General features: G+C 37.6%; 1 protein-coding gene across 1 annotated transcript in view; it reads right to left on the reverse strand.

Moving 5' to 3' along the window:
• Nucleotides 1–26,442, reverse strand: part of N6AMT1 (N-6 adenine-specific DNA methyltransferase 1) — a 349,821-nt gene that overhangs the window by 66,315 nt on the left and 257,064 nt on the right. The window contains exon 10 of the transcript XR_004183359.1: nt 21,748–21,839. The gene's annotated coding sequence lies outside the window, so the exon portion shown is untranslated. The remainder of the gene's footprint in view (nt 1–21,747; nt 21,840–26,442) is intronic.

Consider the following 26,442-nt stretch of genomic DNA (forward strand, 5'->3'; position numbering starts at 1 on the left):
ATAAACTCTCTCTATAAAGAGAGAGTTTAACTTTTCCACAATATCATTTTACTGAGGATATATATACAAACACGTGTTTGTGTATGTTTTAGGTTGCAGGGGAAAAGTAAGATAAAACCTTTAAATGCTCTGGAATACTGTTTTTGCATGTCCTTCTTAATTCTTACATGACTACAACCCCAGGAAGGTTTTCTTTTCCTGGGTTGCTTTCTGAAGGAGCTCATCCTGCCACAACATTACTCCCGCAGTGTCGTTTAGTTTCAGCAGCTCAGTTGGAGCCTGCACTTGCAATAAATGAACTTTCACTCTTGGCTCATATATGGTATGACAGCAGTGTTGTCTTCAGTTGTCTTTATGGCAGGGATCTGGTTCCCACCTGGTTCATTCCAAAGTGCATGTCTACCCAAAAGTTGGTGGTGAGCCATGCAGGCAGCCTGCCCGAACTCTTCAGTGCAGCAAGCTCTGCATACTCATCTGTTACAGGCAGGCCAACTGCTATAGGGAGAGGTGAACACAGTCCTTAGAATTAAAGGATTCTGTGGCTGGAAGATCATGCAAGTCATTCTGGTTCAATCCCTACTTTCCATTGAGAAAACTGAGGCTCCTCATCGTCACACAATGTTTTGGTGGTGCAAGGTCTGAGATCAGAATCAGTGTTAGACCCTCAGTATACCCTGCTTCATACAGAACTGGATTTTGTCTTTTTCCCTGAAAAGAGGGCCCTTCAAGGTAGGGAATGTCACACACCAGGGCCTGTCATGGAGTGGGGGGCTGGGGAAGGGATAGCATTAGGAGAAATACTTAATGCAAATGACGAGTCGATGGGTGCAGCAAACCAACATGGCACATGTATACCTATGTATCAAACCTGCACATTGTGCACATGTACCCTAGAACTTAAAGGATAATAATAATAAAAAAAAAAAAGAGGGCCCTTAAAATTTCTGCCTGTCACAGGAATAGTATATACCATTCTCTGTGTGAGAAAGACAGATGGGAACTTTCCAGGTGAGTAACAAGTTTAACTTTTCATTCAACAAATGTCTAGAGGGGGTGAAGATAGACATGTCCATTTTATTCCACGTTGACCAGTAAATGACCTGGTGTACAAACTGCTCAGCAATTCTCATTTTGCAGATGAGAAAATAGAAGCCCTGTAAGTTGTAATGACTTAACCTGAGACCATATGGTAAAGAATATTTTCAGGGTGCAAACCCCTGTGTCTCTATTGTCAAAGCTTGCACTCCACATACCACTCTGCCTCTCCAAAGCCTCACACCATTTGCTTTTTAGCTTGGCACAGATCTTACTCAAATGTCTTTGTCCACTTTCCTACTTTGGTAATACAATGGAGTGGTCAGAGTTGAAGTCCTCATTGATGCATTGGGACCATGTTGTGCCACAGACAATTGTTCCTTAGCATGAATTTTTCTTGCACAGGTCAGTGCATGTAACTAACTTAAGGAGACAGGATTGTCCTAAATCTGCACTGATCACGGGGTATGTCCTTGAATATTGTTTTCCTCCTGATTTTAGGCATGTATCATGTAGGATCGATCCACATGTGGATGCACTTATGTCAACAAAAAGCATGCACAATTTCAAATATTCAGGACTCGGTCTGCTCTTGCTCATAGCACCTCCACACAGCCAAGGCAGAATTCCCATTTGGGAACCAGAAGCTTTGCAAAGGAACTCCATTGGCATGTATTAGAATGCTGGTCGTTTTGACAGACCCAAGACTTCACTGAGCTCAACTACACACAGATAATAATGCTGAGTTTCAAATACAGTGAACGCGGAAGAAGAACAGATTGTTCCTCTGTGTAGTGGTTTCATTCTGAAGAACTCCTTTGAAGTCAAGGAAATGGATGCCTGCAACAGACAGAGAGTGCAGTGGAGAATGCACTTATGTGTCACTATTAAATACTTTCAGCTTGGCTATTTTTAAGTCAAAAGTCTTCAAATATGTCAAAGGCACTTGTTCTAATTAAGAATAAAGGCCATGGCAAGTGGTGATTTTTTTTTAACTAAGTCAGTTTTTTAGCTCTTTAAACATGACTGAATCCATATGGAAGCTTTTGTTCAATATGAAAACCATATTTTTCCATCTTCCTGAATGTCCAATCCAAATTTCCTCATGCTTAAATATTTTAATATATATACAGATAAGTAAACACATTGAATGTAAATATGTTTTTGTGTATCTGTGTGAGCTAATGCATGTATCGTGTGTTTATGTATGTATATGTGTATATCAAGTATAGAAAGCGTTCATTTTAAGGTCAGTTTGGAATGAAAAATTTAATATACTTTATTAGTAAGTGCCATAACTAGGATGTTTCTATTTCAATGTCAAAATACAGCAACAATAAAATTATAATAATTATGTTCCATTGAAGGTATCCATGATATTTGGACAAAAAAAAAATTGCTTTCTTGACCTATTAGTGGTTTTCTCAGTACAGTAAATTATTTTTGGCCAACATGTTAAAGTAAAATTTTCATAACTACACACACACACATATACACTCACACAACCTGTTGCAGGATAATAAAAAGAGAAACTGCAGACCTGAGAAAGTAGTGTTGGAAGTACCAGTTGGAATATCCAAAAATTCACAAATCAAAGCCAAATTTTGGGTCACAAAAGTATACAGAGATAGTATTACAATAAGGCTGGCCACCCAAGCCCCAAACGTTCAAAATTCATTTGGGGCAGGACTTTTAAAAATGGGAAAAAACTGTGTGGAGGTAAAAGACAAAGCTGATGATGTCCTAAATGGAGGCTTTTTATTATCTCATGGTCTGTATTCAGTAATAGTTTCATTTATTTATTCGTTCATTTATTTCAAGCTATGCATTGAGCAACATCTCAATGTGCCAGACAATATGTACAGTGGTTACAGTGATGAATAAGACAGAAAGGGCTTCTGCCTAAATAAAATTTACAGTTTAATGGCAAAGGTAGGCAAAGATGAAAGAAGTAAAATTATGATAATTATGTTCCATTAAAAGTATCTATGATATTTGGACAAAGAAATTGCTATCTTAACCTATTAGTGATTTTCTCAGTGAAACAAATTCGTTTTGGCCAACTTGCTAAAGTAACATTTTTACTAGGGAAAGTATGACATATTTATTGAACAGCAAGAAATTCTGAACCAAATTCAGTGACCAAAGAAACACACATCAATGAGTAGGATGAGGAGAGATTATGGGGGCTTTCAAGAGGTATTCAGATTGGATTATGGGTGGAGGCTTAACCAATTTTTAATATGAATGATATGTAAAAAATGTTGTTTGAGGGCCGGGTGCAGTGGTTCACGCCTGTAATCCTAGAACTTTTGGAGGCTGAGGTAGGCGGATTGCCTGAGCTCAGGAGTTCGCGACCAGCCTGGGCAACAAGGTGAAACCCCGTCTCTGCGAAAATATAAAAAATTAGCCAGGCATGGTGGCATGCGCCTATAGTCCCAGCTACATGGGAGACTGAGGCAGGAGACTTGCTTGAACCTGGGAGGCAGAGGTTGCAGAGAGTCAAGATCGTGCCACTGCACTCCAGCCTGGGCAATACAGCGAGACTCCGCCTCAAAAAAAAATTAAATAAATAATAAATAATTAAATAAAATGTTGTTTGAGGAAACTGGTGTCATCACTGCAGGCAGGGAAGAGGTCAACTAGGCTTCCTGACACCCAAGATTAGGTAATGTTCACCTGATCCATGAAAATATATGATTCTACTCCTTCACTCTAGCCAACAGGTTTAAACTTACTTTTTCTTCTTTGTCTGCCTTTGCCGTCAAGCTGTAAACTTCATGGAGGCAGAAGCTCTTTCTGTCTTATTTATCACTGTAACCACTATGCATGTTGCCTGGCACATTGAAAAGTTGCTCAATACATAGCTTGAAATAAATGAATGAATAAGTAAATGAAGCTATTACAGAATATAGACCATGAGATAATAAAGGTTTAAATTAAGATTATGGATATGAAAAGAGAGGAAGAAATATTGCAAACATTGAAAATTAGATTAGCCTGATTTTACATAGAAGATCCAAGAGGGGCTGATACAAAAATATTAACAGTTTGCATCTGTACAGTCCTTGATAATTTACATAGTATTTTCACAAATGACTTAACAATTTTGAACAACTTTGCCCCATGTTTTCAATCCCAAACAAACAAAATTATGTTGATGCTATTGAGGAAAACCAAGACTTGAGCTGCAGGACCAGTTGGAGGGATATGTTAAGTTCAGTTGTAGTCAGACTGAATTTGAAAATAAGTGAGAATATTGAAATGAAAATAGCTAGTATTAAATTGAAAATATGTAACACTGACGTGAAAGAACAGGTCTGGAGATACGAACTGATTGCCTTTCAGGGCTGAACAAACAAAGAGACACTTTCAAGCAAAACCCACATCAGTTTAATAATATGTTTCCACTCTCCAATTTTGAAAATTTCACTTTAGGTTATCAATTGCATCTTTCAATTTGTATATTCAAGTAGACTAAAAACTCCTATTAGCTTCAAAGCTAATACATTTCCAACTCCAAAAAAAAAAGAAATGAGATACCAGAAAAAATGGCTGATAGGAGGTAGGACTAAATTGCAGCTCCCACTCAGATGGACAGAGCAGCATATGGAGACCCACTTCATGAACTTTTGCTCCAAGAACTACTGAGGAACATACCAGGAAACCCAAGAAAATCCATAGACCCTTTGAAGGAAGGAGGTGGATGGCTATTGCAGGCTCTGTGAGACAGCTGAGGAACTGTGAGTTGGCTTTCTTTCTCAGCTGGGAGGCTTGCAGCCTTGAGTAAGTTCTCAGCCATGTTCGCCGGCTGCCTGGAAATAAATTCAATGCTATTGGCAGGGCACAGTGGGAGTGACACTGGCCTTTTGGGCTGAGGGCTGCATGGGAGCTGGGTGAGGCCTGTGGCTGCCCACTTTGCCCACTCCCATGATGACCTGGGTGACTCAACAGAGGCCGCCATAATCCCCTGAAAAACATAATTCCATTGGCCTGAGAACCACACCCCATCCCTCACAGCAGCCACAGCAAGCCCTGCCCAAGGAGAGTCTGAGCTCAGACATGCCTAAAACTGCTCCCACCTGATAGTCTTCCTTACCCACCCTGGTAGTCAAAGAAAGAGGACATAAACTCTTGGGAGCTCTACGGCCCCACCCACCACCTGTTCCTTCCTGTACTACCACAGCTGATGCACTCTTGAAAGAGCCAACTTCTGGCTGGAGGCCAACCAACCCAAAACCAGCACACTTAACAAAAATACAACCAAGAACCCTCACAGAATCCACTTCACTCCCTGTTACCTCCATGGGAGCAGGTGCTAGTATCCATGACTAGGAGATCTGAAGACGGCTCACATCACGGGACTCTTTGTCAACACTCCCCACTATCAGCTCGGAGTGCGGTAGCTCTTCTAGGTGGTTAGATCCAGAAAAGAAACAACAATCACTGCAGTTTAGCTCTCAGGAAGCCCACCCCTAGAGGAAAGAGGAGAGCACCACATCAAGGAAGCACCCCGTGGGAAAAAGAAACTGAACAGCAGCCTTGAGTCCCAAATCTTCACTCTGACATAGTCTACCCAAATGAGAAGGAACCAGAAAAAAAGTTCTGGTAACACAACAAAACAAGATTCTTTAATACCCCCAAAAGATCACGCTAGCTCACCAGCAATGGATCTAAACCAAGAAGAAACCTCTGAATTGCCAAGAAAAAAAAAAACAAAAAAAAAACATAAGGTTGACTATTAAGCCAATCAAAGAGGCACCACAGGAAGGTGAAGTCCAACTTAAAGAAAAAATAGTACAATATAGGATATGAATGGAAAAATCTCCAGTGAAATAGATAGTATAAATAAAAAACAATCACAACTTCTGGAAATCAAGGACACACTTAGAGAAATGTAAAATGCACTGGAAAGTCTCAGCAATAGAATAGAACAAGCAGAAGAAAGAATTTCAGAGCTCAAAAACATGACTTTTCAATTAACTCAATCTGACAAAGACAAAAAAAAATTTTTTTTAATGAACAAAGCCTCCAAGAAGTTTCAGATTATGCTAAATGACCAAAACTAAGAATAACTGGTGTTCCTGAGGAAGAAGAGAAATCTGAAAGTGTGGAAAACCTATTTGAGGGAATCATCGAGGAAAACTTCCCCAGCCTTACTAGAGATCTAGACATCCAAATACAAAAAGCTCGAAGAACACCTGGGAAATTCATCACAAACAGACCATCACCTAGGCACATGGTCATCAGGTTATTTATAGTCAAGACAAAGGAAAGAATCTTAAGAGCTGTGAGGCAAAAGCATCAGATAACCTATAAAGAAAAACCTGTCTGATTAACAGCAGATTTCACAGCAGAAACTCTACAGGCTAGAAGGGATTGGGTTCTATTTTTAGCTTCCTTAAACAAAACAATTATCAGCCAAGAATTTTGTATCCAGCAAAACTAAATTTTGTAAATGAAGGAAAGATAGTCTTTTTCAAACAAATGCTTAGAAAATTTGCCACTACCAAGCTAGCACTATAAGAACTGCTAAAAGGAGCTCTAAATCTTGAAACAAATCCTTGACATACATCAAAACAGAACCTACCAAAAGCAAAAATTTCACAGGACCTATAAAACAACAATACAATGAAAAAAAAAATAAGATATTCAGGCAACAAATAACATGATAATTAGAATAGTATGTCACATCTCTATACTAATGTTGAATGTAAATGACCTATATGCTTCATTTAAAAGATACAGAATGGCAGAATGGATAAAGATTAACCAACAAAGTGTTTGCTGTCATCAAGAGACTCACCTGACACATAAGGACTCACACAAACTTAAGGTAAAGGGATAGAAAAAAATATTCCATGCCAATGGACACCAAAAGAGAGCAGAAGTAGCTATTCTTGTATCAGGCAAAATAAACTTTAAAGCGACAGCAGTTAAAAAAGACAAAGAGAGGCATTATGTAATGATAAATGGACTAGTCCAACAGAAAAAAATCACTATTCTAAATATATATGCACCTAACACTGGAGCTCCCAAAGTTATAAAACAATTACTACTAGGCCTAAGAAATGAGATAGACAGCCACACAGTAATAGTGTGGGACCTTAATACTCCACTGACAGCACTAGACAGGTCATCAAGATGGAAGTTCAAAAAAGAAACAACGAATTTAAACTATACCATACAACAAAAGTGGATTTAACCGATATTTACAGAACTTTCTACCCAACAACTGCAGTATTTACATTCTATCCATCAGTATATGGAACATTCCCCAAGATAGACCATATGAGAGGCCACAAAACAAATCTCAACAAATTTAAGAAAATCAAAACTATAGCAAGTACTCTCTCAGACCAAAGTGGAAGAAAATTGGAAATCAACTCCAAAAGGAACTCTCAAAACCATGCAAATACATGGAAATTAAATAACCTGTTCCTGAATAATCATTGGGTCAACGATGAAATCAAGGTAGAATTTTAAAAATTCTTTGAACTGAATGATAGTAGTGACATAACCTATCAAAACCTCTCAGATATAGAAACCAATATTACAAGTGATACCACATAAATACAAAAGATCATTCAAGGTTACTATGGACATGTTTACATGTATAAACTAGAAAACCTAGAGGCGATAGATAAATTCCTGGAAATACACAACCATCCAAGATTAAACCAAAAATAAATAGAGACTCTGAACAGACCAACAACAAGCAGCAAGATTGAAATGGTAATTTAAAATTATCATTTTAAATGGGAGCAGCTCACACCTGTAATCCCGGAAGCAGCTCACACCTGTAATCCTAGCACTTTGGGAGGCCGAGGCAGATGGATCACTTGAGGTCACAAGTTCAAGACCAACCTGGCCAACTGGCAAAACCTCATCTCTACTAAAAATACAAAAATTAGCTGTGCATAGTGGTGAGCACCTGTAGTCCCAGCTACTCAGAAGGCTGGAGAAGGGGAATTGCTTGAACCCAGGAGGGAAGCAGAGATTGCAGTGAGTGAAGATTGTGCCACTGCACTCCAGCCTGGGTGACAAAGAGAGACACCATCTCAAAAAAAAAAAAAAAAAGTTACCAACAAAAAAATTTCAGGACAGACGAATTCACAGCTAAATTCTATCAGACACTCAAAGAAGAATCGGTACCAATCTTATTGACACTATTCCAAAAGATAGCGATAGAGGGAATCCTCCCTAAATCACACTATGAAGCCGGTTTCACCCTAATACTAAAACCAGGAAAGGACATAACAAGAAAAGGAAACTACAGACCAATAGCCCTGACGAACAGAGATGCAAAACTCCAAATAAATAAATAAATAAATAAATAAAAACTAGCTAGTCAGATCCAACAGCATATCAAAAAGATAATCCACCATGATCAAGTGGGTTTCATAGCAGGAATGCAGGAATAGTTTAACATCTGCAAGTCAATATATGTTGTACACCACATAAACAGAATTTAAAGCAAAAATCACATGATAATGTCAATAGATGCAAAAAAAAAAAAAAGCACTGGACAAAATCCAACATCCCTTTATGATTCAGCAAAATTGGCATACAAAGGACATACCTTGAGGTAATAAATGCCATCTATGACAAACTCACAGCCAACATTACACTGAGTGGGGAAAAGTTTAAAGCATTCCCCCTGAGAGCTGGAACAAGGCAAGGATGCCCAGTTTCACCACTTCTATTTAACACAGTACCAGAAGTCCTAGCCAGAGCAATCAAACAGAACTAGAAAAAAATCTTAAAATTCATATGGAACCAAAAAAGAGCCCAAATAGCCAAAGCAAGACTAAGCAAAAAGAACAAATCTGGAGGCATCACTTTACCTGACTTTGAACTATTCTGTAAGGCCATAGTCACCAAAACAGCATGGTACCGATATAAATACTGACATATAGACTGATGAAACAGAATAGAGAACCGAGAAATAAAGCCAAATACTTACAGTCAATTGATCTTCAACAAAGCAAACCAAATCGTAAAGTAGGGAAATGACACCCTATTCAACAAATGGTGCTGGGATAATTGGCAAGTCACACATAGAAGACTGAAACTGGATTCTCATCTCTCACCTTATACAAAAATCAACTCAAGGTGGATCAAAGACTTAAATCTGAGACCTGAAACCATAAAAATTCTAGAAGATAACATTGGAGTAACCCATTGGCTTACCCAGAGAGTGGGAGAAAATCTTCTGAATCTATACATCTGTCAAAAGACTAATATCCAGAATTTATAAGGAACTCAAACAAATCAGAAAAAAAAAAAAAAATCCTATCAAAAAGTGGGCTAAGGACATGAACAGACAATTCTTAAAAGAAGATATACTACTGGCCAAGAAACATATTAAAATTATTCAATATCACTAATTATTAGGGAAATGCAAATCAAAACTGTAATATGATACCACCTTACTCCTGCAAGAATGACCATAATAAAAAATAAGAAATAATAGATGTTGGCATGGATGTGGTAAAAAGGGAGCACTTTTACACTATCGGTGGGAATGTAAACTTGTACAACCATTATGGAAAACAGTGTGGAGATTCCTTAAAGAACTAAAAGTAGATCTACCATTTGATAAAGCAGTCCTACTCCTGGATATCTACCTGGAGGAAAATAAGTCATACAAAAAAGATACTTACACACGCATGTTTATAGCAGCACAATTCGCAGTTGTAAAAATATGGAACTAGCCCAAATGCCCATCAATTAACGAGTGGATGAACAAATGTGATCGATAGATAGATAGATAGATAGATAGATAGATAGATAGATAGATAGATATAGATAGATCTATAGATAGATATCTAAGTATATATATTAGCTATATAATGAGTACAAGCTATGTGACTGTACATAAATATACATCTGTACACACACACACACACACACACACATACACATATATATATATATATATAGAGAGAGAGAGAGAGAGAGATAGCACACAGAAACCACAGAGTGGCTTGTATACTGGTGGACCTAAAGTGGTACACATGATCGGGGTGACTTCCAGCAAATTTTGACTCTGGAATCAAGAACTTCTATATTTGCTGATACCTCCTTCCATAATGTAACTGTAACTGTACATAGCTTGCACTCATTTTAGCCAGCAGCAAAAAGCTTAGTCAAAATAAAGAAACTTTTCAAAGTTCAAAGAGAAAAATTAATTAAATAAAATAGGATACCATCAGCATTCCCATACTATAGGTGGGGAAACCATGGTATAGAGAGATTAAATAACTTTTTCAAATTACCCACCAGCAAAAGTATTCACCTTGTCTTCTCAGGATCCTCACTACTGTGGTAGCCTTCTCTCCTTTCTTCTTGCATATTCTTTTTTTTCTTTTTTCCCTTAATCAAAACTTAACATATTCTGTGCCCCCAGGACCTATCTAACAATATAATTAATTCACTAAAAAGAGCCAGGCCAAGTCATTTAGCTTAATGTGTCACATTTCCAAGACAGTATTTCTATTAAATAAAGACCTTAAGTGTTTTAAAAGGAAAAAAAAGAAAAGAAATGGAGTTAAACATGTAAGCAATGTCCTCAAATCTAAGTTGCAGTCCTCCTACACTGATGAAGCTTGCTGACTAGGACTTACATTTCCATTGTAAAGCATCATTGTAAAAGTGCACTTTCTTCAGGGAAAAAGATACCCACAGCTTTCTCCCAGGGGTCAAGGGCAGTGCTATGTTTTCTTCACTGTGGGAATATTTTCTAGAAGCACCAAAAACAAACCAATGCCTGTCTCTTGCACACACATTACGAGGCCCTATTGCAGCAATGCATGTCAATTTAAATAAAGTTTATAATTCCCTCCCTTCTCTTTTTCTCCCCCACCTCTATCCAGGAATTGAATTTATAATCATGGTGCAATATACAAAACTTTCTAACCATGGTAGATAATTGACTGAGAAAAGATGAATTATGTATAGTTTACAAAATTAGAACTACCTAAGATGTCTATTCTTATCTGTGAACATATATATCCTTTACACTAGATTGATATTCTTATAATCTGGTTTTTTTTTTTTTAAGTTTCCACAACACTGCTTTTAAATTTTTCTTTGACTCTTCACTATGGAGCAAAATTTTAGTTAGGATTACTGCTTATAATTGACTCTACTGGTTTTCACACATTTAAAAAAAAAACAAAAAATTGAAACCTGTCCATCAGACATTTTGCAATTTTACAAAACTTTGAAATAAAAGGTTTTCCAGAAGTTTTCAGAGTGAAAAATATGATCAAATAGTGTAAGCCAAAGCCAAGATTTCAACTTGAGACTTCGCCATTTTCTTGGGCTCTACGGCTATTAAGAAAAACATGGTAGGCAATTTGTAAAACTAAATGACATATTTTGGAAGAAAAAGTCCTTATATAAATTAGATTACCGTGACATTTTGCTGACATATGAACCACTAGAATATGGAATTTAACAGATGACATCTGACTCAAATCCTATCCAAGAAGTTTGTTATCGGAAATAGCACAAATGCCTCCACATGGCACATGGCACAGGCTCACCTAGAGAATCTGCTAACACAGCAGCCTCTAAGGACAGCACAAAAGTGGTTCTCTTTTGAGTTTCAAAACCCTTCTGAGCATTGAGTGATGTTTTTCAATCTTTTAAGCGTTGCTTTTTCAGTGAGGCCTTTTCCTACTCTATATAAAATTCCATAACCCCTTCCTAATCTCTGAATGTTTCTCTGAAACACATGGTTCAGAATGCCTCTTCTTGTCTACAGGGACAGAATTTCTTAACTGCAGGTAGGAATGTCCTAGCATGGTGAGATACAAGAATGATATGAGAGGCTTCTCCCTTTCCTCATGTATTAATAAAACTGACTCTCTTATTTGTCTGCAAATAAGGGAAGAATTTAATTCCCACTGCATTCAAATGATTCTTAGAAAGATCTGTAGTTCATGACCCCGAATGAAGCAGGAAGACGCAGGGAGTAAGACGCTGGAAGGAAGAAAGGAATAAGAAAGAAATACATTCTTCAGGGTTTTACTAGGGTCATCTCTCTCCTTCCCATTTCCTTTTCTCCCTCCCATTTCCTTTTCTCCCTCCTTTCCCCTTTCCCCCTCCTCTTCTTCTTTTCCTCTCTCTCTCTCTCCCCCTCTCTGTCTCTTCCCCACAACCCCCCACCTCTGAGAATAAGATTAGACCACAGGACCAGCAGAGAGGAATGCTGAGTCACAGAGCTGGGGTCATAAGCATCAGGACCAAAAAGTCACGAATGAACTGAGCTTTCAGATTCTGCTCATTACAATAAATTCTTGCCAAAAAACAAAAATAAAAAGTGTAGATTTTATTTACCTTCTGGTTAGATCAAAATCAAGAGGAAGGGCACCTTTCTTTGGTCCCTTGCTTAAATCTAGTACTGGAAAACCCAAAGTGAAATCATTAGAACCATAGCCCATATGGTATGGAATGCCATATTTGTCTGCCTTCCACAAGGCTAGAATTTTATTCGTTAATGCATTATAATTAGGTTCAAAATGGAATGGCTTAATGATTGTTCTTATATTTTTAATGCTATATGTTATTTAGGAACTAGTGCAGTGATCTCCAGAGTGGGGTACATAAACCACAGGAAGTCTAAGATAGCCCACTGAGGTACGAAAACAAGTTAAAAGTTACATTGATTTTTATAACAAGAAGGAAAAAATAATCACAACTAACATTTAAAGTACAAATAATGGCATCTTCACTAGGTCCATACATCAAGTGCCACTTGTTGTGTTTAGAACATGGGGTCTCCAAAGGGAACGTTTTGTAATAAACGGGTTGACAGCGGAAACTTCAGTCACTGATCACTTTCAGCTTACAGAACAAATTGTCTAGACATAATTTCTCTAATCCTGGAAAAGTAGCTTTAAAAGATTTTTCAAGGCTGAAGATAGTGCTACTAATATAAGCAACAAGGAAATGCAGAACTAACTCTTCTTCTGCTTTGGGGAGAGGTTCTTTGCTAATCACATCATGAGATTTTGAAAAACAATGGCAATTTTCATCAGATATGACAAGAAGTCTTGCCACTGAAACAATAAAAAAATTATTGAAAATATGGACTTATATCTAGCAGTATTGAGAATGAATCGTGCCATAAATGTATTAGCTAAAGATAATTTTTAAAAATCAGTCTTGTTTGAAAAGTTATTAATTTTTATGAAAAGTCTTATTCTAATAAAATATTAGATTTTTAAGAAACTGGAGTTTTTAAAATTCTATTACCTGCAAAATTCTCTCTAAAACTTCCCTGATACATGAAAAATTCCTGTGCTGAAATGCTAGTCTATGCCATTGTAGGAAAGCTCAAAATTATCAGAAAATTCTTCTTTTAACTAGTTGGATACTGTGTTCTTGTCATTTGTTTTTCTATTTCCCAGTCATTTAAATATTTTCCAGACTGAATATTGCCAGTTCCTGTCCTATAAGTACCATTTGTATATCCTTTGCTATACTAGTTTCTCATTTGTGGATAGATTCCAGTTTCTGTCTCTCCAACTCAAAAAACTCAACACATCTCTCAGGACTGGATCTAATCATTGTGGCAGGCAATAAAATAATTGTCATTCTTGCTCAGTTACTTCCCAAATATTAAATAAGAAACCATCAGGTACCAAGCACTTTTTTAAGGCACTGAGGTACAGTGATACAAAGCATATAAAGTTTTGCTATGATAGAACTTAGGCTCCAGTGAGCTGGCCACAGACAATTAGCTGGTAAGGAAAATAAATACATAAATAAACAAGAAAAATAAGATTTAGACATAGGAGCCAGACAGTGAAGTACAACAAGGTGATAGGTCAGAGAGTGACTTGGTGGCTAGTTTGAATTGGGTGGTCTGGAATAGCCTTGCTGAGGAAGGTTACATGTATACTAAGATCTAGAAGAACCTTCCACAGGAACAGCCAGTGCCAAGGCCCTAAGATAGGAAGCAGTTTAGCATTGAGAAACTGAAGCACATCTGGAGGGGCTGGAGTAGAGGGAGGCAGGGACAACAGTGCAAAATGAGACTGGAGATGCAAATAAGGACCAAATAATGAAGGACCTTGCATAACACGCTAAGAATATGTTATTTTGTGCTGATTTCATACTGAAGAACCTTAATGGTGTCAATATCAAATCTCTCACTGTCTTAAGTACTTACTGGTGTAAGCTCTCAGACTGCCATCTCTAGTCACAATACTGTGAGTTCTCTCAGCTCTACAAAGCATTGGCCGTTGCCACATGGAGAGATGCATATAAAAGTTGTTTCTTCACAATCCAAACCATCTACTGATTCTTGCTACCTTAGCAGCTCATGATATGGCACTTCCTTGTTCAGTGCCTGGACAAAATAATATTTCTAAAGATTGTAAATTAAAATTGTAAGCTATTCCTGGAAACAGCAAAATGAGAAGATCTGATTAATCTCTAGTATTCTGGTATTTGATATTCTTGACTGTCTTTTTTTTTTTTTTTTAAGACGGAGTCTCATTCCCATCACCCAGGCTGGAGTGCAGTGGCATCATCATGGCTTACTGCAGCCTCAACTTCCTAGGCTCAGGTGGTCTCCCACCTCACCCTCCCGAGTAGCTGAGACTACAGGCATATGCCACCAAGCCTGGCTAAATTTTGTACTGTTTGTAAAGATGAAGTTTCACTATGTTGCCCAGGCTGGTCTCCAACCCCTGAGCACAAGTGATCCTCTTACCTCAGACTCCCAAAGGGCTGAGATTACAGGCGTGAGCCACCACACCCAGCCTTGGTTGTTTTAAAGATAAAAAGAATAACAAGACAAATAGAATCAAGAGCTATCAAAATTAGGATAAGAATTTAAATTAATAATAGGAGTGGTTCAGTAAGCATATTTAAATTACTTCTCCTTGAAATGTCACTTAAGAATTTCAAATCCCTCATAGTTTCTTCCTCTGCGACCTCACTTTTCAAAATAAAATGTTCAGGTTTTCATTACTTACAACTTTATATTCATAAAAACAAGTATGTTTTCCGCTTGCACTTACAAAAGGAATTTTCTGACTTGTTTTCTTGTAATTACCATGCACTTAATCTTTGATTAATGGCTTATATGTTGACACATAGTTCATAGTTTTACACTTCTAAATCATTCTCTACTATAAATAAAAGATTTGTGTCAAAACTACACTTGGAGATTTTATTTTGAATTGATTATTAAAGCAAAGCTAGGTTCACTAGTAAAATATTGTTGAATCACAGGTGAACCTCATTTAACTGTATATTTTGGATTGATCTCCATCTTCTTAAAAATTACTATGTAAATTGATATTGTTGGAAAAACAATTAGAAACAGATTTCTAATCTGTCAATGATTAGAAATATACAACACTCTCCTATCTCATCCTTGCACATATGAACACATATCCTAAGGTACTTTTCCTTTTTGACAGTACATTGGCACATGGCTCACTCAATACTAATTACACTTATTAGTGTGACTGTGGAAAATTAACATTCAAGTTTATGTATAATAATAAACTAACTTTTGATGGAGTATTCCATGTACATTGGTTGTTGTGAACTGAACTGTGTCTACTAAAAAAATTCATGCAAAGTCCAACCTCTAGTACCTCAGCGTGTGACTGTATTTGGAGAGAGGGTCTTTACAAAAGCTAGGAAGTTAAAATTAGCTCACTAGGGTAGGCCTTAACCTAATATGATTGGTGTACTTATAAGAAGAGGAAGTTTAGAGACAGACACGTACAGAGGGAAGATGATATGAAGACACAGGGAGAAGACGGCCGTCTATATGCCAAGGAGAGAAGCCTGGAGTGGATTCTTCCCTCAGAGCCCTCAGAAGGGACCAATCCTGTCAATGTCTTGATTTTGAACTCCTAGCATTCAGAACTTGGAGAAGATACTTAACTGTTGTTACAGCAGCCCTAGCAAACTAACACACTGGTTTACAACAAAGAGTCTGCAAAGATTAGAGACAGCTCATGTAATTGTGTGCCTTATGAGAAGTCATGTTCTGGCAATATATCTTTAAGAGCACATGAGGTAAATACCACAAGGTGACATAAAGGCTTTGAAATAACAAATTAAAGCCAAAGCAAACTTACTATCTTTTTGTAAATGGAATTTACTTTCACCAAATCTCATGGTCCTATAAAAGATGACATTTGTGAAGCATTCATTTTACCACCCATTGGCACTTCTCACAAAGATACTAAAATAAACTAGTAAAAGAGCTCTTAGTCTTTTCTAGGCATTGGCTACCATTAAAATCTTCATTTTATTTCTGCTCTTCTTTAACATGCCTTTTTTAAGAGTCCTTTAAAAAATTGTGTGGAGAGACTGCATTTTTATTACAAAAGGACTGAATAGAACTATTGATTCAGTACTTTCCTTTCTTCTCCATTGTCAACAATAATTGATGTTCCTATTGAAATGATGTGGTTTTAATTTGGGTTTGGGTTGCTAAGGGCTAAGGATAGCATGCAAATCAATAGAAGATTAAGGAACTATTATTCCCACAAACCATAATCTGAGATAAACACCATATGACTTCATAAATCTAAGGAAATGTCTCTTAAAACTCTAATGCCAGGAGATTTTGGGCTGAGACGATGGGGTTTTCTAAATATACAATCATGTCATCTGCAAACAGAGACAATTTGACTTCCACTCTTGCTATCTGAATACGTTTTATTTCTTTCTCTTGACTGATTGCCCTGGCCAGAAATTCCAATACTATGTTGAATAGGAGTGGTGGGAGAGGACATTCAGATTTTGCATCCCAGGGATGAAGCTGACTTGATCGTGGTGGATAAGCTTTTTGATGTGCTGTTGGATTCAGTTTGCCAATATTTTATTGAGGATTTTCGCATCTATGTTCATCAGGGATATTGGCCTGAAATTTTCTTTTTTTGTTGTGTCTCTGCCAGATTTTAGTATCAGGATGATGCAGTCTCACAAAATGAGTTAGGGAGGAGTCCCGCTTTTTCTATTTTTTGGAATAGTTTCAGAAGGAATGGTACCAGCTCCTCTTTGTACCTCTGGTAGAATTTGGCTGTGAATCCATCTGGTCTTGGGCTCTTTTTGGTTGGTGGGCTATTAATTACTGCCTCAATTTCAGAACTTGTTATTGGTCTATTCAGGGATTTGACTTCTTCCTGGTTTAGTCTTGGAGGGTGTATGTGTCCAGGAATTTATCAATTTCCTCTAGATTTTCTAGTTTATTTGCATAGAGGTGTTTATAGTATTCTCTGATGGTAGTTTGTATTTCTGTGGGATCAGTGGTGATATTCCCTTTATTATTTTTTATTGTGCCTATGTGATTCTTCTCTTTTTTATTTTTTATTTTTTATTTTTTTGAGACAGAGTCTCGCTCTGCCACCCAGGCTAGAGTGCAGTGGCATGATTGGGGCTCACTGCAACCTCTGCCTCACGGGTGCAAGTGATTCTCCTGCCTCAGGCTCCCAAGTAGCTGGGACTACAGGCACACGCCACCACACCCAGCTTATTTTTGTATTTTTAGTAGAGATGGAGTTTCACCATGTTGACCAGGACAGTTTTGATCTCTTGACCTCATGATCTGCCTGCCTCCCAAAGTGCTGGGATTACAGGCATGAGCCACTGCGCCCGGCCCTCTTTTTTTCTTTAATAGTCTGGCTAGCAGTCTATTTGGTTAATCTTTTCAAAAAACCAACTCCTGGATTCACTGATTTTTTTCTTAAGGGTTTTTTTGTGTGTCTATCTTAGTTATTTCTTGTCTTCTGCTAGCTTTTGAATTTGTTTTCTCTTGCTTCTCTAGTTCTTTTCATTGTGACATTAGGGTGTCGATTTTAGATCTTTCCCTCTTTCTCCTGTGGGCGTTTAGTGTATGTAAATTTCCCTCCAAACACTGCGTTAGCTGTGTCCCAGAAATTCTGGTACATTGTGTCTTTGTTCTCATTGGTTTCAAAAAAATTATTTATTTCTGCCTTAATTTTGTTATTTACCCAGTAGTCATCCAGGAGCAGGTTGTTCAGTTTCCATGTAGTTGTGTGGTTTTCAGTGAGTGTCTTAATCCTGAGTTCTAATTTAAATCTGGGTGCTCCTGTATTGGGTGCATATATATTTAGGATAGTTAGCTCCTCTTGTTGCATTGATCCCTTTACCATTATGTAATGCCCTTCTTTGTCTTTTTTTTTTTTTTATCTTTGTTGGTTTAAAGTCTGTTTTATCAGAAACTAGCATTGCAAGCCCTGCTCTTTTTTGCTTTCCATTTGCTTGGTAAATATTCCTCCATCCCTTCATTTTGAGCCTACGTATGTCTTTGCACGTGAGATGGATCAGCCCAAAATTTCCTTAAGCTAATAAGCAACTTCAGCAAAGTCTCAGGATACAAAATCAATGTGCAAAAATTGCAAGCATTCCTATACACCAATAATAGACAAACAGAGAACCAAATCATAAATGAACTTCCATTCACGATTGCTACAAAGAGAATAAAATACCTAGCAATACAACTTACAACAGATGTGAAGAACCTCTTCAAGGAGAACTACAAACCACTGCTCAAGGAAATAAGAGAGGACACAAACAAATGGAAAAACATTCCATGCTCATGGATAGGAAGAATCAATATTGTGAAAATGGCCATACTACTCAAGTAATTTATACATTCAATGCTATCCCCATCAAATTACCATTGACTTTCTTCACAGAATTACATGAAACTACTTTATATTTCATATGGAATCAAAAAAGAGCCCATATAGCCAAGACAATCCTAAGCAAAAAAAACAAAGCTGGAGGCATCACACTACCTGACTTCAAACTATACTACAAGTCTACAGTAACCAAAACAGCATGGTACTGGTACCAAAATAAATATATAGACCAACAGAACAGAACAGAGGCCTCAGAAATAACATCACACATCTACAACCATCTGATCTTTGACAAACCTGACAAAAACAAGCAATGGGAAAAGGATTCCCTATTTAATAAATGATGCTGGGAAAACTGGCTAATCATATGCAGAATACTGAAACTGGGCCCCTTCCTTACACCTTATACAAAAATTAACTCAAGATGGATTAAAGGCTTATATGTAAGACCTAAAACCCTAAAAGCCCTAGAAGAAAACCTAGGCAATACCATTCAGGACATAGGCATGGGCAAAGACTTCATGACTAAAACATAAAAAGCAATGGCAACAAAAGTCAAAATTGACAAATGGGATCTAATGAAACTAAAGAGCTTCTACACAGCAAGCACTTCTAGTCCTTGTAATACCAGAAGCACAGAGAAAAAATGACATTCAGATTTTCTCCAGAATTTTAGAGAAAGTTTACGCTCACATCCGCTATGGAATTTTGAATGCTAAAACAAAGCAGCCTCTCCTCTCCATTCAGGAGTCCCATCATCCTATCCATAAAATTGGCAATTTGACACAGTTCTAAGTCAATCACTTCTCTCCGTAATACATAAGAAGTGACATTCTTCTATTCCTATCTAAAACAAAGATTAAGAGAATGACGATAAAAACAGAGTTGTGGGTTCTGTTTGCTGCTGTCATCGAAGGGGAATATTCACTTAGTCAGAAGAGGGTGGCAGCGGTGGTTTTAGGGCATGGTGACACCCACTGTCATGTGTCTGGTCCCATCACTGTCCTAAGACAATGGTCTGTTTTGTATTAGGCTCAAGTCAAGTGACTATGATTATTTGGGATCTAGAGACTCTAGAGAAGGACCCTGGAAAGATCTGAGAAGAATATCACGTTCCTGGCTTAATGGGCTGGAATATGGAACCAGGCACAGACAGGACTAGGAACACTAATCAGGAACCCAAGGCAGAAAGCCAGATCACTACCCGAACAAACAAGGCGGCCTGTCTGCACCTGAGGCACTCACACTTACCCATGATTCTGAGCAACTACACCAAGCACCAAAGAGGTCAACTGTAGACCTAGGCCTAGGCTAGGCTTCTCCTGTACTAAGCAGAATGAGCTGATAGGTGTCAAGGCTCAGCCAAACTAGGGATAAAAGGCAGAGTGTAAGACTTTTGTCTGGTAGGTGAATAGCTATATTTGCATTTATGCTACTTTGCTTTACTATCAGAACAGGCCTCAGCCTTTTTACAAATCCTCAGCGTTTTACAAATTGCTAAGTCATGCACCCAACTTACTGAAATCAACTGAGGAAAAGTCACGTTATCACTGAGCTCTGCCAACAGGTCAGTAGAAAATGATAAAAGGAGAGATTAGATGCAAAAACAAACAGGTATGTTTTTACAGAGCTGTCTTGTTTCAAGAATAAAGTTCTTTTAGGAGAAGGCTTATTCAAATTTTTTCTATAAAGAAAAAAGCTAGCTATTGCAAAAGATACTTGTGGAACTTATGTTAAAATAAGCCCAGTAATCAAAACATACTTTTAGAAGATTCTTGAAAATATTACAACATGTAGGAACCCTAACACAATCCAGTCTAATCCTTCTGTTTTGCTTATGAGAAAACTAAAGTTCAAAGAGATTATTTTTGGTGGCTCATGCCTGGAATCCCAGAATTTCGGGAGGCCAAGGTGGGTGGATCACTTGAGGTCAGGAGTTCGAGACCAGCCTAACCAACATGGTGAAACCCCATCTCTACTAAAAATACAAAAACATGGTGGTGCCTGCCTGTGATCTCAGCTACTCTAGAGGCTGAGGCACGAGAATCACTTGAACCCAGGAGGTGGAGGTTGCAGTGAGCTGGGATCCGGGGCCATGCCACTGCACTCCAGCCTCAGCCACAGAGCAAGACTCCCTCTAAAATAAATAAATAAATAAATAAATAAATACATACATACATACATACATAAATACATAAAAACAGATTATTTCTATTATATTATTTGGCAAAGGAGGTAGATTTAGGTAGACAGGGAATGATACCAGATGGAAATATGGATCTACACAGGAAAATGAAGATCACCAGAAACGTAACAACAAGGATGAATATATTTATTGAAAATATCCTGTAAAAGAAAGGATTTGAAAAATCATTCTAAGATAAACAAAAGCTGAAAGAATTTGTCAGCATCAATCTGCACTAGAAGAAATGCTAAAGGCTATTCTCCAAGCTGCAGGAAAAAAATGTTATCAAATAGAAACTGAAATATACCAGGATTGAAACCCACTGGAAACAGTAAATAACAAATACATTTTTATTGTTGTTCTTATAATTTCCTTAAAAGACAACTGACTATTTAAGGGAAAAAAAGGCATTAAACAGTGGACTTTTTATGTTATATGCAAAAAATGGCACAAAAATAGCACCAAGGATGGGTGGAGTGGAAAATGGAATTAAACTATTATAAGGTTATTGCAATGAGAAGTGTTTTAAGTGTAGTTATATTAAGTGTAAGTTATATTAAGTGTAAGTGTTAACTAGGAACTATGAAGTGTGAAATAGTAAACATTGATAAGTTTTAGGGCTAGAACAACTACTAAATATTAATAAAAAGAAGTTTAGCTAAGAAGCCAATAGAGCAAATAAAATAAATCCTAAAACAAATTAGTTAATTCATTAATAAGAAAATGGTATGGCAAGCAAAGCTGGGAGCAAATATTTGAAATACATATATTCAAAAAGAGCCTATATTACAATACATAAAGAACTCTTACAAGTCAGTAATAATAAGACAAATAATGCAATAAAAAAGAGAGGCCAGGCATAGTGGCTCATACCTGTAATCCCAATGCTTTGGGAGGTCAGGATGAGAGGATCGCTTAAGACCAGCAGTTTCACACAGTCAGGGCAAGACATCCAGGCCCCATCTCTACATAAACAATAAAATAAAATAAGTTAAAAATTTTTTTAAAAGGGCAAAAAACTTGAACAAGCAAAAGAAGAAATACAAGTAGCCAACAAGTACATGAAAAGATGCTCAAGGTCACTAGTAATCAGAGAAATGCAAATTAAAATTGCAATGAGACACTACTTCAAACCCACTCATATACATATATGACCCAACAATTCTGCTCCGACGTATTTAATTAAAAAAATAAAAATTTATAGTCACAGAAACATTTGTATATGAATGTCTACAGCAGTTTTATTCATAAGAGCTAAAAACTACAAACAATCCAAATGTACATTAACAGCTGAATGAATATGCCAATTGTGATATATTCACTCGATAAAATACTGGTCAGCAATAAAAAGGAACAAATACCGAAAGGTGCAACAACATGAATCAATTTCAGTGACATTACATTGAACAAAAGAAGCCAAGTACAAAAGAGCATATGTGGTATGATTCTGTGTATATGAGATTCTAGAACAGGTAACATTAATCTATAATGATCGAGATCAGAGCAGTGCACTGCAAAGGGGCATGAGATAAATTTCTGGGGTTATGGAAATGTTACCTGTTTTGATCAGGACGGTGGTTACACAAGGGCATACATTTGTCAAAGCTTACTGAACACTGAAAATGGGTGCATTTTCTATCACATAAATTATGCTTTGATAAATCTGATTAAAAATAAAATTAAAATGTGCTCTGAGCAAAATATTGACATTAACAGTTCTTGTCCATGCTCCAACAATAACCATCTGTTTCATTTTAGCCTCCCCACGTTTCAATATCCTGATGAGTAAGATGAAGTAGTTGAAATGAATTATTTGTAAGCTCTCTTCCATTTGAACTGTTTCCAATGCTAAAATTAACATAAGCCAGGTACCAGCCATAAAGTTTCCATACCTCGTGTTATTCATGTACCTTACATGTATAAAGATATGTGTATATAGTGAGGCAGGAGAATAGGATCTGGAGGCAGGGAACCTAAGGCCAATTCACACTGACTTCCTAGAACTAAATCAAAAGGAAAACCCCAAGTTACCACACCTAAGTAACCAAAGGACCACACACTACTTTCTTTGCAACCTCCCCCCTGCCCTTTTTCTGCGTGGCAGATGGAAAATTGAAAGTACCGCTGATTGGTTGCTTTCCACAACCAATCAGACATTTGCATAGGGTGTAACCTTTGTAACATCACTTCAGTCTCTGACTGGTTGCTTTCCACAACCAATCAGACTGATTGCTGGCCACTACTTCATTTGCATGGGGACTACACTAAGTGTCCAATGGGAAACCTCTAGAGGGTATTTAAACCCCAGAAAATTCTGTAACAGGGCTCTTGAGCCCCTATGCTCTGCCCACTCCAACCCTCCAGAGTGTGCTTTCATTTTCAATAAATCTCTGCTTTTGTTGCTTCATTCTTTCCCTGCTTTGTGCATTTGTTCAAAAGCCAAGAACTTGGGCACCCTCCACCAGTAACAATAGCATATGTATCCACACACATATACACATGTGTATGTATACAATACATACATTTAGATATAGTATAAGAAGCTTCCTTTTTGACATGCTAACTTAATAGTATTGATATTGTAAAATATCAAAAATTTGGCGTTTTTATTTTATAATGACTGGATATGGTGTTAATTGATCTTTGCAACCACTATGAGTTAAGAATTGCTTGTTTTGACTGCATTATTATAAATAAGGCCAACTTTAGCTTCTGTGATATTCTTTGGAGTTCAGATTAGATCATAGGTTCTGGAAAGGTTTTCTTTCTTTGAGACAGAGTTTCACTTTTGTTGCCCAGGCTGGAGTGCAATTGTATGATCTCGGTTCACTGCAACCTCCGCCTCCTGAATTCAAGTGATTCTCCTGCCTCAGCCTCCTGAGTAACTGGGATTACAGGTATGTGCCACCACGCCCGGCTACTTTTTTTTTTTTTTTTTCTAGTACCAACAAATAAATGTTATCACTCTCTTCACACTCAGATTTTATCAATTTACACTATTTACATTGCATCATTAGCAGGCTTATGAACAAACACAACAGTCTCTGGTAAGCGTATACAATCAAGTGGAGTGTGCAGAAATGCTTTGGAATACTAGAGAATGAGCTACAAACCAAAAATTCTGGAAATGTTGATTAGGCTGGTCTCAAACTCCCGACCTCAGGTAATCGGCCCGCCTCGGCCTCCCACAGTGCTGGGATTACAGGCCTGAGCTACCGTGCCTGGCCTGCAAAGGTTTTCTTGAACAGTTCTACTGTTTAGAACAAGTGAGCATCACATGCTGCCATTGACTTTTTCAGAATCACAAGAAGCATTTAGCACGCTTCATCCATGTGCATTAACTGTGTTCACACACATCCCTGGTCATAATTTATTGAGCTTGCAGTATTAGGGCATCAGAACGAAATAAATCCCAAAACATTAAAGCTGGGAGTCTTGAACTTATCTGTTTATAAGGATCACCTGCTCTCACCCCCAACAGACCAAGTGAGTGAAAATTCCTGGGAAGGCTTGGGATCTATATGTTTTTAAGTACTGCCCTTCCTCATCCCACACCATACACAAGGACTTTTAAGATCAGGCAAGTCTGGGAAACACAGGCATAATGTGAGAAACCATAGAATTTACCCCAGAGTCTTGGCAGATCTCTTCTCAAAGACATTTGATGCATTTAGTGTGCTTGGATTTGGATTACCTCTTTCTCTAAAGTCTCACTGGTAATTAGAGAGAAGGAGGTGGGTGGCAAATTATAACCAGACAGCCAGATTCTGAAGCCAAGGGAGACAGTGCTGTGGTGTTGTCTCCAGTTATAACTAAGTGGGCCTAGGTTTAGCATGGTCACGCAATCACCTCGACATCGAGCAGATATTCCAACCCAGATCCAACACATCAAAATAAATCATGGCATTTTTCATGCAAAATAGCCAGAATGTGCACTTGCAAAGCAAAGGCCCTAATATAAACAAATGCTCATGTAGATATTGGGTATGTATCCGACAGCCAAATATTGGAGCTATGCAGAGCAGCTAGAAGAGTGGACCGCAGGCAGGGTGGCAAGTCCAGAAGACAGCTCACTTAAAACATCATTTTTAAAACGTACATTCTTAAAGCCTTAAAGACAAGACTCAAATCTGATCCAGGAATAAGTGTAGCTGCCATCTCTAATTTAAAAGGCAGGTGATAATCTCATTTTCCAGCCCTCCTGTCATGTGAAGGTTGTTTATCTTTCCATAGATACATAACCTACCAGTATCCAGGATTCCGCAGGGGCCTGGAAGGCATATACAGTGGCTACATAAACCGGATCAGGGGATCGAAGGACAAGCTTATTAGTCCGCTGGTCCAGAGGGAATCAGTACAGCTTAATCTTCTCAAAATCCCCTTTGCTCAGTTTCTTATGTAGGTTTAACAGTGACTAAGGAAACAGGAAGTCACTAGAGAGTAATGAATCTCCCCAAAGTATGTGTGCCTCTCTGACCAACTTCAGTGGGGTTGGGGTGTAGAGGAAAATTTAGATATTCCAAAACTGACATACGGAAAGTTTGATCCAAAGCTCTCCCTCTTCCTGGTTTATAAACAGACAGTTTCAGAGGGACCAGCTGGTCCAGTCCCAGGAAAACTTCAAAAACATCATACTAGGAAAGGAGACAATATCCAAAAGATTATCTGTGGAATCAGCTGAGATTGCTTTTTATTGTAAAAATTCTGGGAATTCTTTAGCAAATGTGCTAGAAACATTCTTAAAATATCTAAACCTGTAAAAGTTTTTCTACTTCTGTAACGTTGCTTGGTCAACCAGGATTCTCTAATTCAATAATTTCCAATCCTAGCTGAATGGCAGGTCTTTTTAAAAATACATATTCTAAGCCCCATCCTAATCCAGTGGTCTTGGACGAGATCTGGAAATATGTGTAGTAGAAACCCCGACAAAATTATAACTAGCATACAATTTGCTCAGCCCAAAAGTTTCATAAAGCAAAAAATCAGAACAAAATATGACATATGTGCATCTTTAAGGTATAATCCTTTATATGAAACTAAAATATAAACATATGCATTTGACAGACTTTTTATGTCAAGTATGGACTTTTTCTTATAGAAGTCTACTGATTAAACAGTAAAGTCATCTTTCTTGTGTATTTCACACAAAAAGACAAGATATACAGTCTCCAGTTTTAGTTTCTTTGGAGTGAAGCCTTCAAGACTTTGTAAAGAAACAGGAGCCTAACGTCTTAGATTTTTACAATTTTTTTTATCACTTACAGTTGTCTTGTCCACATACAACAACAAATAAACGGTATCACTCTCTTCACACTCAGATTTTATCAATTTACATTATTTACATTGCATCATTAGCAGGCTTATGAATAAACACAATAGTCTCTGGTAAGCGTATACAATCAAGTGGAGTGTGCAGAAATGCTTTGGAATACTAGAGAATGAGCTACAAACCAGGATTAGTCAGTTTGCTGTGGTAACCCGTGAACATCTCACTGAAGTAAAGGAGAAAGTTTGTTAAACAAGTGAGTAAGTCGAAAAAGACTCATTCATTATCTCTGTACAATATTT

Source organism: Papio anubis, chromosome 4 (genome assembly GCF_008728515.1).
Source record: "Papio anubis isolate 15944 chromosome 4, Panubis1.0, whole genome shotgun sequence".
Taxonomy (NCBI): Eukaryota; Metazoa; Chordata; class Mammalia; order Primates; family Cercopithecidae; genus Papio; species Papio anubis.